Source organism: Euleptes europaea, chromosome 15 (genome assembly GCF_029931775.1).
Source record: "Euleptes europaea isolate rEulEur1 chromosome 15, rEulEur1.hap1, whole genome shotgun sequence".
In the NCBI taxonomy this organism is placed as follows: Eukaryota; Metazoa; Chordata; class Lepidosauria; order Squamata; family Sphaerodactylidae; genus Euleptes; species Euleptes europaea.
The window spans coordinates 5382000-5395969 of NC_079326.1; the positions used below are offsets into that span (position 1 = coordinate 5382000).

Below are 13970 nucleotides of genomic sequence, written 5' to 3' on the forward strand. Positions count from 1 at the left end.
TCTATCCTCCAAGGAGTTCGTTTTGAGTTAATCATTCATATCGTACTGGATATTTATTCAATTAATAATCTATCTAGGTCCTTTATCAGTATTTATCAGTATTTCCACTGCTCTCCCTCTTGTTTTTGACTATGCGAGGAGAAGGAAAAAACAATTTGGGCATCACTTTTCAGGTAGGGTTACTAATCTCTAGGAGGGGCCTGGAGTTCTGGGATTACAACTGATCTTCAGACTACAGAGAGCAGTTCCTGTGGAGGAAATGGCAGCTTCAAAGGGTGGGATCTATGGAATTATATCCTTGCTGAGCCCTCTGCCCTTCCCAGACACTGGTCCTGTATCTCCAGGAATTTCCCCAAGCTGGAGTTGGCAACCTTATTTTCAGGAGGGGGTGAACTAGGCTTAGGGGATGGGCAGGTGGTGATTACCACTCTGGGCTAGATGATTTTACAGTTGGTAGTTAAAATGTCTCTACCTCTTAATGTAAATGTAGTCATGCTCTCAGTTTCTCACTATCTGCCATAATTCCAGTCTTTCTTTAGGGTCTGAAAACAAATTTTGCTGGGTAGACAAAGCCTGCTGCCCCTGACAAAGTGAAAATTGAAATGAAGACACTTCTAGAGAGGGCTAAGGCCTAAATTCAGTTACTGCTCAAGCAGTATGCTCTGTTTAGTAAGCTGTTTTTAGGGTGATTGGGGGTGGATGGAGAAGAACTGCTCAGCACAGCAAATTCTTGCTTTCCCACAATTCCATTGAAATGCTGACTAAAAGCAGCACTGGTGCTTTTGTTTTGTGAAGTAGTCCAGAACAATAGCCTGGTGGCAAGCAAACTCTAAAATCTGCTAGTAGATTTTAATTGGAAATTCAGTTTTTTGGTAGCATTTTAGGTAATTCCCAGTGGTGTCATGATACAGGGATGGCTTGAGCACAATGGGCTGTACATGGTTTAAAAAGAAGCTATAGCAATGAAATATGGTTTTAAAGGATTATGTAAATAACAAAAAGCATATTAAACAAGTATAGTAAAACAGGGAATTATCACTATTTGTGTTGCAGTGGATAAACCAATGGGAGGTAGATACATATTACCTTCCACTAGGATGGATTTCAGAATTATGTGAGTAGAAATCTAGTCTGGAAAGTAGGTATCAGTACACAGCAATATTTTTCACTTAGAAGTTTTTATATCTGTGATTTTTGCTATTTTTTTTGATAGCTCTCAACTGATAAGAGTGGCTTTGGTGGGAGCAGAAAGCAATTTCCACTATGATGGAATGTTTTTAAACATAAAACAAGTGATTTGTGGAAATGCTCCTGTGATATAAAAAGGTAGTATGGAAAATAGCCCTTCTGTATGATTGGGCTAGCAATCTCTTTAAGAAGCAATAGGACAGATTCAGTATTTGGTTCCTATTATACCCTTTTCCATTTCTGAGCTATCTTTCTCCATTCAACCTGAAGTCTATAAGTAGGGTCTGTCTTTAATTTATTTATTATCAGCCCTTTGACAATGCTTTAGACAGTGTTTCTTATAATTTTAAATCACAATAATCCTCTGGCTGGTTACCAGTGGTGGTGCAAATCCCATGGAGAATCCATGGGATCATGATTGGGCCTCAGAATCCTTTCTTTTTTCTCATTTCTAGAGTGAATGTTGCCTTGGATGTTTCTTTTCCTCATACTGGGATGTCACAATAAGTACATAGTCACATAGATTGCTTTTCTAGATCCTTTCAACTGAATTCTGGCTGTTGGTTAATTTGGACAATAAGTATATGGGATTTTCTCTTCATAAAGATATATCTATCATTCCTCTTGTCTGTCTATCCAAAATGAGATAAAAAAAAAAAACATTAATTCATAAGAAAAAAGGCCATTTGTGTACCATTATAGCAGATGCCTTCTCTAAGAAGTATCAAAACTATGTTTCAGCCAGAGAATCTGACCCAGTATTCAGTAGTGTTTCTGCAATTAGCATCCTGCACAGACATTTTGGAATCTCACTTGTATTTTTTCACAAGGACACAGAGCCCTGGTCTCTTTTGATAATAGAAGTTTTCAGGAGTCCAGTATATGATAGTGATGTATGCTGTAAGCAGTCCATTGAGGCTTGTGACCTTGTGACTTTCCTGCTCCTTGAGGTTAAATAGAAACAAGTTGTTTATGTTTCTTTCCTTGCTATGACAAGCTACCGGATTAAGCAGACTTGAGATCCACTGTTTCTTTGTATTGCATTAGACTCCAGGTGACATTACATGGAAACTTTGAAGATGTATGTTTTCAGGTGGAAATAAACTACTGCTTTTAGTCTATTTGGCTCCTTAAAAGTTCTGTGGTGATGGCTCTAACTCAGTAGGACTCACTGGCTCATGGAGAGCCATATTTATTTCCATCCCTGGTATGAGGCCAGCACCTCAGGAAGGCTTGCAGCTTGGTATTCTGGGAGCAGCTTTTTCAGGGTGGGAACCACTTGCCAACTAAAAGCCCAACTTGGTAAGTTTTCTGAAACATGAGGCAGGTACCAAATTGGAGAACACTGCTCAGTAGAGCCACAAGTGGCATGTCACAGAGCTACATTTGGCCCCCAAGCCACTGAGTATCACTTTATAACATAACAGAGGCCTTGCTGATTAGACCCAGGGTTCATCTAGTCCAGCATCCAGTTTCCCACACTGACCAGCCAGGTGTTTCCAGGAAGCCCACAAACAAGGTGTGATGGCAGCAGCCCTTCTCTGTTTTCCCCAACAACTGTTTTTTAAAGATATAATGCTTGTGAACATGAAGGTTCCATTGAACCCTCATGGCTATTTGACATTGAATGCCCTGTCCTCCATGAATTCTCCATTTTAAAAGCCATCTTATAGCAGCAAATTCCATACATTAAGTATTGCACAAATGAGTGCTTCCTTCTAATTGTCCTGAATCTGTTGCAATTCATTGAGAGAGGGAGAGAAAAATGCTCTGCATTTACTTTCTTCAAACCATTCAATGTGTCACCAGGCACCTCACACCCCTTAGACATCTTTTTTATTTTTTATTTTTTAAAAACCCTAAATGCAGTGATTTTTGTGTTTGGGAAAGTTGCTCCAACCCATTGATCACTGTGATTGCTCTTGCTTGTAACTTTCACAGCTTGACAATATCCTTTGAAATGGTGTTCATTTTCGGGCTTCAAGTACAGTCCCACATATGGGACTGCGCTTGTGCAGGCCTACTATTGGAGGTTTTTCAAGCTAAAGTCTCTAGGGGACGCAGTGGGCCGGTCCCGGAAAGGCGTTCCGGCCCCAATCCATGTGCTTTCCGGATGCTGTGCCCCCTTCCCTCAGTTCCTTTTTTGCTGCTATTGGAGTCAGTTGCATTTAGCCAAGCTCTGCAAGTTTCGATTCTAAAGAAATAAGAGGCAAGTTGGATTTTCTCCCTTTGGATCGTCTCTACGATGGGAGATGGCTCAGAAGAGTTTATTTAAGAAATGCACTCAGTATAGTGAAAAGTTAACTCAACCTGATGATTATGAGTGATGCCTGCTCTGTCTGGGGGAAGAGAACAATGTTGCAGCTTGCAAAGCTTGCCAAAAATTCACTACCAAGGCAAGGAATGATAGAGTGCTAAAACTTAAAGCTGCTCTTTGGGAACAAGCCCTGGGGACGAGGGAGCCCTTGAAGAAATTTGCCTCGGAACTGACCCACCCTTCGAAGGGATTTTTGTCACCGTCTGTCAGATTGGTCTCATCTGTCTGAGGGTCACAACCGAAGAATAGGAATCGGTCCACTTCCCCGGCTCTGAGAAGCTCTTTGGGGTGACTTCCGGCGGACATGGCCGAAGAGCAGCAAAGCCCTCACTGAGCTGCTCTCAGCACACACCGACTGGAGGGGAGTCTAGCCTCTTAGACCCCCCTGGGGGAGGAGAACTGATGTTCTGATCCCCCCTCTTCGAGGTCCATGAGTTCTGGACCCCTGCAACTCCCAGCGGGTCCAGGCAAAGCCGGTACTGTGTCGGGCTCACCCGAGCCGACCTGCGCCCGCCATCTCTCCCCCCCTTCTATTTTCCTTTTCTCCCACACCCTGATTCCTAAATCCTGGCAAGCACACCTGACGATCGATTACGGAGATGTGTTTGGATCGAGCCGTGCATCTAATAAAAGCCTTGCAAAGATAACAGGCAACTGGAAACAACCAATCGAGATGACAAAAATGTGACTTCGAGGGTGATGGGGATGACGGCAGACTAAGATCCGAGGAGAAACCGAAAGCTAAGTGAAATTGCCAGTTAGCAAGAATAAAGGCCCCTGATCTAAGGGCTTTTCTTGGACTGGACTCTAGCGGGGCCGATTGCATTGAGCAAATCGGGAGGGGACCAGCTCAGGCTGCAAAACTTGCAGGGAAGATTGGTTTCGATTTTACTGTGACGGGGTGAACGGTGGCATAATGAAGGAGGGGAACTTAAGCTGACAAGTGATCTCAGCTTCAACTGAAACTGTTTGGGGCATCAGAGATAAGAGATATTCTGTGAGAAAGGAGCTCAAGAAGGAAACTCTGACCTTTTGTTCATTGATCTTGGCATTGTGCCCACTGAAACAACCTCCATATCCGGCTTCTTCAAGAAAGTGGGCTACTTAACCTGGAGGATAGAAGAGACTTCAGTAAAGTGGACAGCAGCAACACCAAGTGGCCAGAAAAACAATAGCTCCCCCGCAATTAACTATTGCCCATAGCTACTAATACATTGAGCCCTGTTTAAAGTGTATGTCTTTCCTATTAATTACAGACTGAGGGACTAAATGGAATCTAACAAATTTTAATAAGTTAATTTTGGGAACAGTCATAGTAATAATTATTAACAAATTAATCTACTAATTATATTAATTTGAATAAATGCTGGGAAGTTGAATCAGGATCAATAGTAGTAATTAATTAAATAACAAATTTATTGATAATTGAAAGGTTTTTTAAATTGATGTAAGGGGTGTCTCAATGAATTATAGATCAGTAAAAACTGATTGTTATAATTTGAACGTATGAATTAATATGAAAAAGCACATAAATCAGACAAAGAAGAAGCATCTGTCAAAAACACCAGCAACATCAGAAACAGCAGATGAAGAGGAGACAACAGTTGTAAGGAGTACTATACAATCTCTGGGGGCAAACTTACATCAGTTTTTGCACCATGCAGGCATGCCTAAAAACAGGAAAGGGAAAGGAAAAACTCTGGTGACGAAGATACTCAAGTGGAAGACCTTAGGAATTTAATAATAAGACTAAGTGAGGAAAATGCTAAGAAGCAGGAAGAAAACAAAATAAGTCTGCAAGAAACCCTACAGCAGAGCTTGCAAGACAGCAATAAAAAATTGCAAGAGAGCAATAAAAAACAGAACTCTTTACAAGAGACATTATCTAGATTGAGAAAAAAATAGACGACAACACCAAAGTCATTAAAGCACTTCAAACTAGACAACAGAAGATAGAAGAAGAATTAGTACAACAAGCCATCACTTTGAGCCTGCACAAAGATAAGCATAGTCAAGGAGAAGAACGTTTTGATCTTTAGGACATTGTTAATCTTGAGAATAATCTGAAATTTAGGGGGCTTGGAGAAAAAATTGGCTTAACAGACCTTGAAACAGAATTGCAACAATTGCTACAAGAAACTTATGAACTGCAAGAATTTCTGCAAATTGAGAAGACATTTAGGATAAATTAGGCATATTCCAAACACCTAGAGCAGCGATGGCGAACCTTTTAAAGACCAAGTGCCCAAACTGCAACCCAAAACCCACTTATTTATCGCCAAGTGCCAACATAGCAATTTAACCTGAAAACTGAGATTTTAGTTTAGAAAAAACAACTCATACTTTAACATGTTCTTAAAAGAAAAACACAATAACAGAGCTTTCAATTATACAAACAACTTTTTATTGAAAGGAGGGATGGCTCCATTTCTCCCCAGGGGTAAGGAGGGGAAGAGAGAGAGAGAGAGACAGGTCTATCTACCCTCTCGGATGACCTGGCCTCCAGCAGGTGGCTTTTCCCAGGGGCCAGGTATACCATCTCGGATGACCTGGTCTCCCGGAGCAGGGATCGCTTGCCCCCCCCTCTCTCTCTCTCCCTCCCGGGGGCCAGGTCTACCAGCCCGGGTGGCTTTTCCCAGAGGCCAGGTCTACCAGCTCGGATGACCTGGCCTCCTAGAGCAGGACTCGCTTCTCTCTCGCTCTTTCTCCCTGGGGGCCCGGTCTTCAAGCGCAGAGCCAGAGAGGCGAGTGGCGCCAACAAACAGCTGAGCTGCGGCCGCTTCGACCACATGAGGTTCACCATCGGGGAAAGAGGCTCCTGCGCGCTACCTGGCTCTCATCCTGGGGGGCACCGGAGGGGCTCGCTCGCTCCCCAAGGCGCTCGGCGGAGCTCCAGCCTGACGCACTCCTGCCTGCCTCTTGCTTTTGCTGGCCGGCCGGCCGGCCTGCCTGCCTTTGCAGGGCTGCAGGAGGGAGGCTGCGCTGCCCAGCCCGGTGAGGCGACCCGCCCCCTGGCCGTGGGAGGAGACCTGATGTCACCCACTGCGGTGGGGCCGGCAAAAGCAAAACCGGACCTGGGGGAGGCTTTCCCCAACCCCCAGCGAAAGGAGGCTGGCTGGCGTCCTCTGGAGGCTGAGCTGGGCCAGGCAAGGAAGCGGCCTCAGCTCAGCTGAGAGAGAGAGAGGGGCGGCAACACAGCCCTGGCCTAGGCCGACGCGACGGCTCTGCATGTGCCCACAGAGAGAGCTCTGCGTGCCAGGTCCGGCACGCATGCCATAGGTTCGCCAACACAGACCTAGAGACATTTTAGTTAAATTCACACATCAAAAGGCAAGAGACGAGATTCTACGTCTTCAAAGGGAGAAACGTCTCAAACGTGAAGGGAAATAAATTCTGGTTTTCTCAGATCTGCCACCAGCAGTAATTCAGAAAAGAAAACCGTTTGATGAGTTAAGAGCAGTCCTACAAAAAAGAAATATTAGATTTCGTTGGGTCGCACCATACATTTTGGACATCTCACTACCAGGTGGGAGAAGACTAGTTAGGAACAGAGAAGAAGCAGACCAACTTGCGGCCGAACTAGCCTATAAATACCATAAAGGAGGAACCAGTGAAGATCAAGAGGATCCTGAAGGAGGAGCTATAGCAGAGGAACTCTTGAGGAAAAGGAGACAACACAAGAAAGAACTCAGAGAAGCAGTCCTAGGATTAGTTCAAGTTGACCCACAGACACCTAGACATGAGAGAGAGCAGCTCAACGAACTAGCCAGTGCAGCCAAACCGTTTGTTTCCCCTGAAACTCTTCTGGAAATAACCCAAGAAGAAAGGAGACAAGCTGAGATCTTAGCATTGGAAGGAGTCCAATCGGAGGAGGAAGAAGAATTGGACGAACTGAAGGAAGGTGAAGCAACTGGAACAAGTTAAGATGGAGAATATAAAGATCATATTGGTAAATGTCAACGGACTGAACTCACCAGCTAAAAGGAAGAAGATATTTCACAAGTTGATCAAGGAAACCTCTGATTTGATTTGCATCCAAGAAACACATTAAAAACACACATGAAAATTTTTTGGAATATACAAAATTAGGAACTGTATACACGTCTTCATCAGTGAAGAAGAAGAAAGGGGTCGCAATTTATGTCAAGGGGAACAAACTCACAATTCTAGACTCACTGAAAGATAAGAAGGGAAGATATGTGATCTTAGTGGCTCAAGGAGCTAATGGCAAAAAATACATCATTGCAAATTTATATGCACCTAACCAAGCAAAAGAAAAAAAAATTAAGGTCTTTTTTGAAGACCTAATCGGCATTCACCAAGGAGAAATCTTGATTATCGGAGATGTGAACGGAGTTATGGATCCAAAGGTAGACAAATCAACTAAATCCAAAAGAAATAAATTACCCAAGATAGTATTTCAATTTTTGAAAGACTGGGGTGTAACTGATGTGTGGCGATTTAAACATCCAAAAGAGAGAGACTACACCGTCTTCTCTAATAGACACTATTTCTAATCGAGAATTGATTTAGGACTGATTTCCGATACTCTACTCAATCATTTAGAAGAGGTGACTATTCTACCAGTGACTTTTGCAGACCATAATCCGTTGTTACTGAAGTTTTGAGGGGAAAGAAAAGGTCTCAGAAGAAGGCGTATGAATGACAATTTACTACTCAGACAAGATATATCAAAACAATGTCAAGAAGAGATTAAAGATTTTTTTGAAAGAAACTCCACCGCAGATGTAGATGCAAAGCCTGTCTGGGATACAAGTAAAGCATATACGAGAGGGAGATTGATCGCAATTGCGTTGAAATTGAAGAAAGAAAGAGAACAACAATTGGAAAACCTATATCAACAGCTATGACAGCTAGAGGAAGAACACAAGAAATCTGGAAATAAACAAGATTTGGTAAAAATTCGTGATTTGAAGCACAAAATTGATGGACTTGAAGTAGAAGAAATGCAGAAAAAACTAAGATTTGTCAGACATAAATACTTCAAGCAAGCCAACAAACCGGGAAAATTATTATCCAATATGTTAAAGAAGGAATCGGAGAAAAGAAGGATATTGGCAGTCATGAATGATGGTCAATTGATGAATAAAGAAGAAGATATTCAAGTAGCTTTCTCAACCTTTTATACAGAGCATTATCAAAATACTGATACAGACCAGTCAAATTTAGATTCATATCTTCAATCAGCCAATCTGCGGGGCTTTTCATCCGAGGACCGTCAACTACTAAATCAGAAGGTCACGATCCAAGAGATTGTTGATGCCATCAGGAAGTTAAAATTGGACAAAGCTCCAGGACCAGATGGATTTACAGCTAGTTACTATAGAACGATGGAACAGGTTCTAATACCTCTACTGCAAAAAGTTTTTAATGACTTACTTCAAGAGGGTAAAATACCCGAATCATGGAAAGAAGCCCATATCTCACTAATCCCCAAAGAGGAGAGGGACAGATGTTCCCCACGGGTATACAGACCAATCTCTTTATTGAATGTGGACTACAAAATATTGGCACAAATTTTAACTGAAAGACTAAAGAAATGCATTTCGAAGACAATTCAACCAGATCAAACTGGGTTTATACCAAAGCATCAGTTGAAGGACAATGTCAGGGTGGTGTTGGCTGCAATCAATTATATTAAGTCCATTAAGCGGAAAGTGGCTATGTTATTTCTTGACGCAGAGAAAGCTTTTGATAATGTTTCCTGAAACTTTCTTATTAACATACTAAGACAAATAGAATGTTGAGAACAGTTTCTAACTGCTGTAAAAGCTATATATGCCACGCAGAAAGTGAGACTGCTTATCAATGGGATGCTGACAACTCAGTTGAAGATAGAAAAAGGAACAAGGCAAGGTTGCTCACTATCTTCACTACTGTTTAATTTAGCAATGGAAGTGTTGGCTAATAAAATTAGAGCTGATCCAAAAATTCAAGGAATAAAATATGAAGAACAAGAATATAAAATTTGAAGTTATGCAGATGATGTGGTGTTAATCTGTCAAAACCCGAAGACCTCAATGAAGGAGATTATTCACCAAATTGATACCTTTACTTACTATTCAGGGTATAAATTGAATAAACAAAAGACAAATCTGATCACATTTAACATCTCCACAGAGGACAAAGTTGAGATTCAAGATATGTTACAATGTACAATTCCAAAGAAATCTATAAAGTATTTAGGAATAAAAATCCCTACAGGCACAGATACTTTATTTGACCTAAATTATAAAGAGTTATGGGCCATAATAGAAGAGGACCTCCAAAGATGGAATAGACTTCAGATATCTTGGTTGGGCTAAATGGCAACAATCAAAATGAAAATGTTACCAAGGCTCAACTTTCTTTTTCTGATGCTACCATTCGGAATAACTTCTAAGACAATCGCTAAGTGGCAACGTGTCATCAATAAATTTGAGTGGAGTGGCAAGAAACCGAGAATAAGATTTTCCATATTACAAGATGACAAAAGCAGAGGAGGGTTGGCTATGCCAAACCTGAAGCTATATCATCAGGCAGCTACCCTAGTGGCAATGACAGAATGGATCTTAAGACCTGAAAACCCAAGACTTGAGAAAGCCTGTTTGGAACAGGGTTTCCACTATTGGTTATGGCTGGATAAACCGCTGTCAATCCCAAGGGATAAGAATCAGGAGTATTTAACATTCCAAATGCTAAAAGTGTGGAACGCATTAAAGAGGACTTTCAGCTTATCTCCGCCCGGGTTGATGTCACCGGCAGAGGCATATATGGACTTTGCAGGCAGATCTAAAAATGACTTTTTAACCTATAAAGATCTTCTTAAGGAAGATGGAAAAATTAAAATACTTCAAGAGCTGATAGAGGCAAACATCAAGATCTCATGGTTCGCCTATCAACAAGTTACCCATGCATTAAGAATGGACTATTTACAAAAAGGAAAAGAGAGAAAGCTTCCTGTCCTGAAAACCTCCAGACTAACAAAGACTGCAGTCCACAATAGCCATGCGGATTAGCTTTGGATTCCACATGTTAACAGATCACTTCAGGATACAATGGTTCCACATTAACATACCACACCCTCATTAGCACATTATCTTGATACTAATCAAGTTGATACTAATCAAGGACAATGATTAGCACATTACCTTTAATACTTTGCAGGACAATGACTCAGCTCAAACCCAACCCCCTTCTGACTATATATTATTCTTCCTACACACTTGACACTGAGAGACACTGTCCTTCAGTGTTACTTCTCTGAAGATGCCTGCCACAGCTGCTGGCGAAACGTCAGGAAAGAAAATACCAAGACCACGGTCACACAGCCCGGATAGCCCACAAGAACCTAAGAGAAAGCAGAGTTTGAACAAATGATTATTAAATCACTGGACCATCTTCTTTCAAAGATATACAAGTTAATAACCATAGAAACAGCTTCTGAACAGGTGAAAGTCTGTATGGTTAAGTGGATGCAAAATTTTGGCGAGATGATTCCTATGCGAACGTGGGAAAAATGTGGAAGGAAGAAATTAAGTTTTCCAGCTCACAAGCCATTAGAGAGAATTGGTATAAAATGTTTTATAGATGGCATCTTGCACCGAAGGATTTACAAAAAATGTATAAGTCAAATCAAGCAAACTGCTGGAAGTGTTCTGAAACTGAAGGAACCTATTTCCATCAATGGTGAACATGTAAGAAAGCACAGAAGTATTGGAAGATGATTCACGCAGAACTACAGATGATGTTTCAAGTGAACTTCAACGTAGAAGCCAAATATTTCCTGCTTGGAATGACTCCACCCCAAATCAAACCAGTCAACAAGGAACTGTACCAATACGCGATGACCGCAGCTAGAATCTTGTTTGCAAAGTATTGGAAAGACAAGAAGACACCAGAGTTAGTGGAGTGGATTACAAAAATGCTTGAATATGCATCCATGGCAAGATTAGCCGATTATCAGAAAATCCTATGAGACAAAATGGGGGCGTTTTGTTGAATGGTGTAGGTGCCTCCTGAGAGAGCAACCTTATCAATAGTCTTTGATTTCCTTCTGGAATTAAGAAAGAAGGGGCTGGCCTTCTCATCCATTGAGGTGTACTTAACAGCCATCTCAGCATACCATGAGTATGTGGAGGGGTCTACAGTGTTCTCTCATAGAATGTCTAAGAGGTTCCTTAAGGGACTTTTAAACTCTTTTCTGCCCAGAACACCCATTATTCTGCAGTGGTCTTTGTCTCTGGTTCTAGAAAAATTGATGGGGGCCCCGTTTGAGCCATTAGCATCTTGTCCCATTTGGCTTCTATGAAAGCTTGTTTTCTGGTAGCCATTTACATCAGCACGCAGAGTAAGTGAGCTGGTGGCTCTCAGAGTGGATTCCCCATTTTAAAGGTGTTTCCACAGAGGGTGGTTTTGCGGCTCAGTTTATGCCAAAGGTTGTTTCCAGGTTTCATTTTAATCAGGAATTGATACTCCCAGTGTTTTTCCCTAACCCGTCTTCAGAGGCAGAGAGAGCACTACATTCGTTAGATGTTAGATGAACTTTACTGTTTTACATACACCACACTAGGGAGTTTAGAAAGGACATGTCCCTGTTTGTTTGCCATATGGGACCTAAGAAAGGCAGAAGGGCCTCGCCACAATCCCTCTCTAGGTGGATTGTAGCCACTATTCATTTATGTTACGAGAAGGCAAGGGTTCCATGCCTGTTGGGTGTCCATGCCCATTCTACCAGAGCACATGCTTCGTCAGCTGCATGTCTGCAGAGCGTCTCCATTGCTGAGGTGTGCCGAGCAGCGACATGGTCATCAGCGGATGCATTTATGAAACACTATGCACTGGACCTACAGGCGAGAGAAGAAGCATCAGTGGGGAAAGCTGCGCTTAAATCGTTATTTGATGTGAAGACCTCATCCCACCTTCCTGGTAAGTGGCTTGGGATGGTCCCATATGTGGGGCTGCACTTGAAGACCGAAAATGAAAACAGAGTTGCACTTACCTGTAACTGCTGTTCATTGAGGTCTTCAGTGCAGGCACACATCCTTCCCTCCTACCCCGCTGTGAGCTCTTAGGCTTATGGTCTGACTCTGGTGGCTCAGGGGGAATTGAGGGAAGGGGGCGCAGCATCCGGAAAGCACATGGATTGGTGTCGGAACTCCTTTTCAGGACTGGCCCACTGCACCCCCTAGTGGCTTTAGCTTGAAAAACCTCTGATAGTAGGCCTGTGCAAGTGCAGCCCCATATGTGTGCCTGTACTGAAGACCTCAATGAACAGCAGTTACAGGTAAGTGCAACTATGTTTCATAAAATCATTGTTCAGTATTCACAGAAGAGCCCCTCAGATTCACATTGACCTGAATGTTGCGCTGCCAATAACATTCTTGGATATCTGTGCAAAGGGGTCATAATTCTCATTGGTTTCTGGGGGATTATCTAGAATTTTTTGAGAAGAAAGTCAGGGAATTTGGGTGAGGGTCAGGTTAGCTGATGTGACATCATAAGCAGTCATCACTTACTGAATAAATGTGTTCGGTCCTGTGACTACACATGAAAATTCTTACCTTTATTGGGTGGAAAGAGAGGGAACTGGGCAGGGAAGACAAGTGTGGTGATGAAGAATACATGGAACCATTAGGTGGCATGTGAGTCTGGAGTTAACTGAAGTCTGGAGTTAACTGAAATTGAGGATCCCTGTTAGATAATGGTTGGTTTATCCTTGTAAAAACTAAGACCTGTTTTCATTTTGTATCCATGGCTCCTAATTCAGAATTCCCGGATAAGCAGTCCTGACATATCACTGTCCACTACAGAGTCTTGGTCACCTTCTCTAAACTATGAAGAGGGAAGAACATCATATTACCCCATCATTTATGGTCTGAATTAGTGCTCTGCTCAGGTGGCCAACTGACAAGATGAATAATTGTTCTTTATTTTAGAATATTTCATCCTGCTCAAGGACATTCTGTGCCTTTTAAAAAACCTTATCCTGGCAACCTAAGTTCATGTTTCTGTTTTAATGTATGTGAGATTTTACAATTTAGTGTAGCAGGAATCTACCATGGTCGCTTCTGAATATACAGCTTTTGCTTACCATAATTCAGATGTATGTGTGCAGTGGGGCAGAAATGCTCTGGGCCACGTGCAGGAGGGGGTGCCCAGTGGGCTAGGAATAGGGTGCTGGTCCATGGTGGCTCCCACAAACTTGTAGACAACAGGTGGCCAGTAAACATCTTTTATTCCACTTTGCATGTTGGGTACAGTATCAGCCAGGCATGGGTCCTGGGGAGTTTCTTCACTCCTATCTGTGCGTCCATCTGTCCCATTGCCCCCTCACTCCAACCACCCCAGATCCTCTGGACACTTCCTTCAAAGCTCTTCTTAATATTTGGACCCATTTGCTCAAATGTGGCCCACCCCCTCCTTGGCTCTTCCAGGCCCTCTGCAGACCCAGGGGAATGCCATC

The 13970-nt window shown here is 42.4% G+C and overlaps 1 protein-coding gene across 16 annotated transcripts in view; it reads left to right on the plus strand.

The window, feature by feature from the left end:
- Positions 1 to 13970, plus strand: part of BIN1 (bridging integrator 1) — a 219188-nt gene that overhangs the window by 154541 nt on the left and 50677 nt on the right. The window lies entirely within an intron of this gene.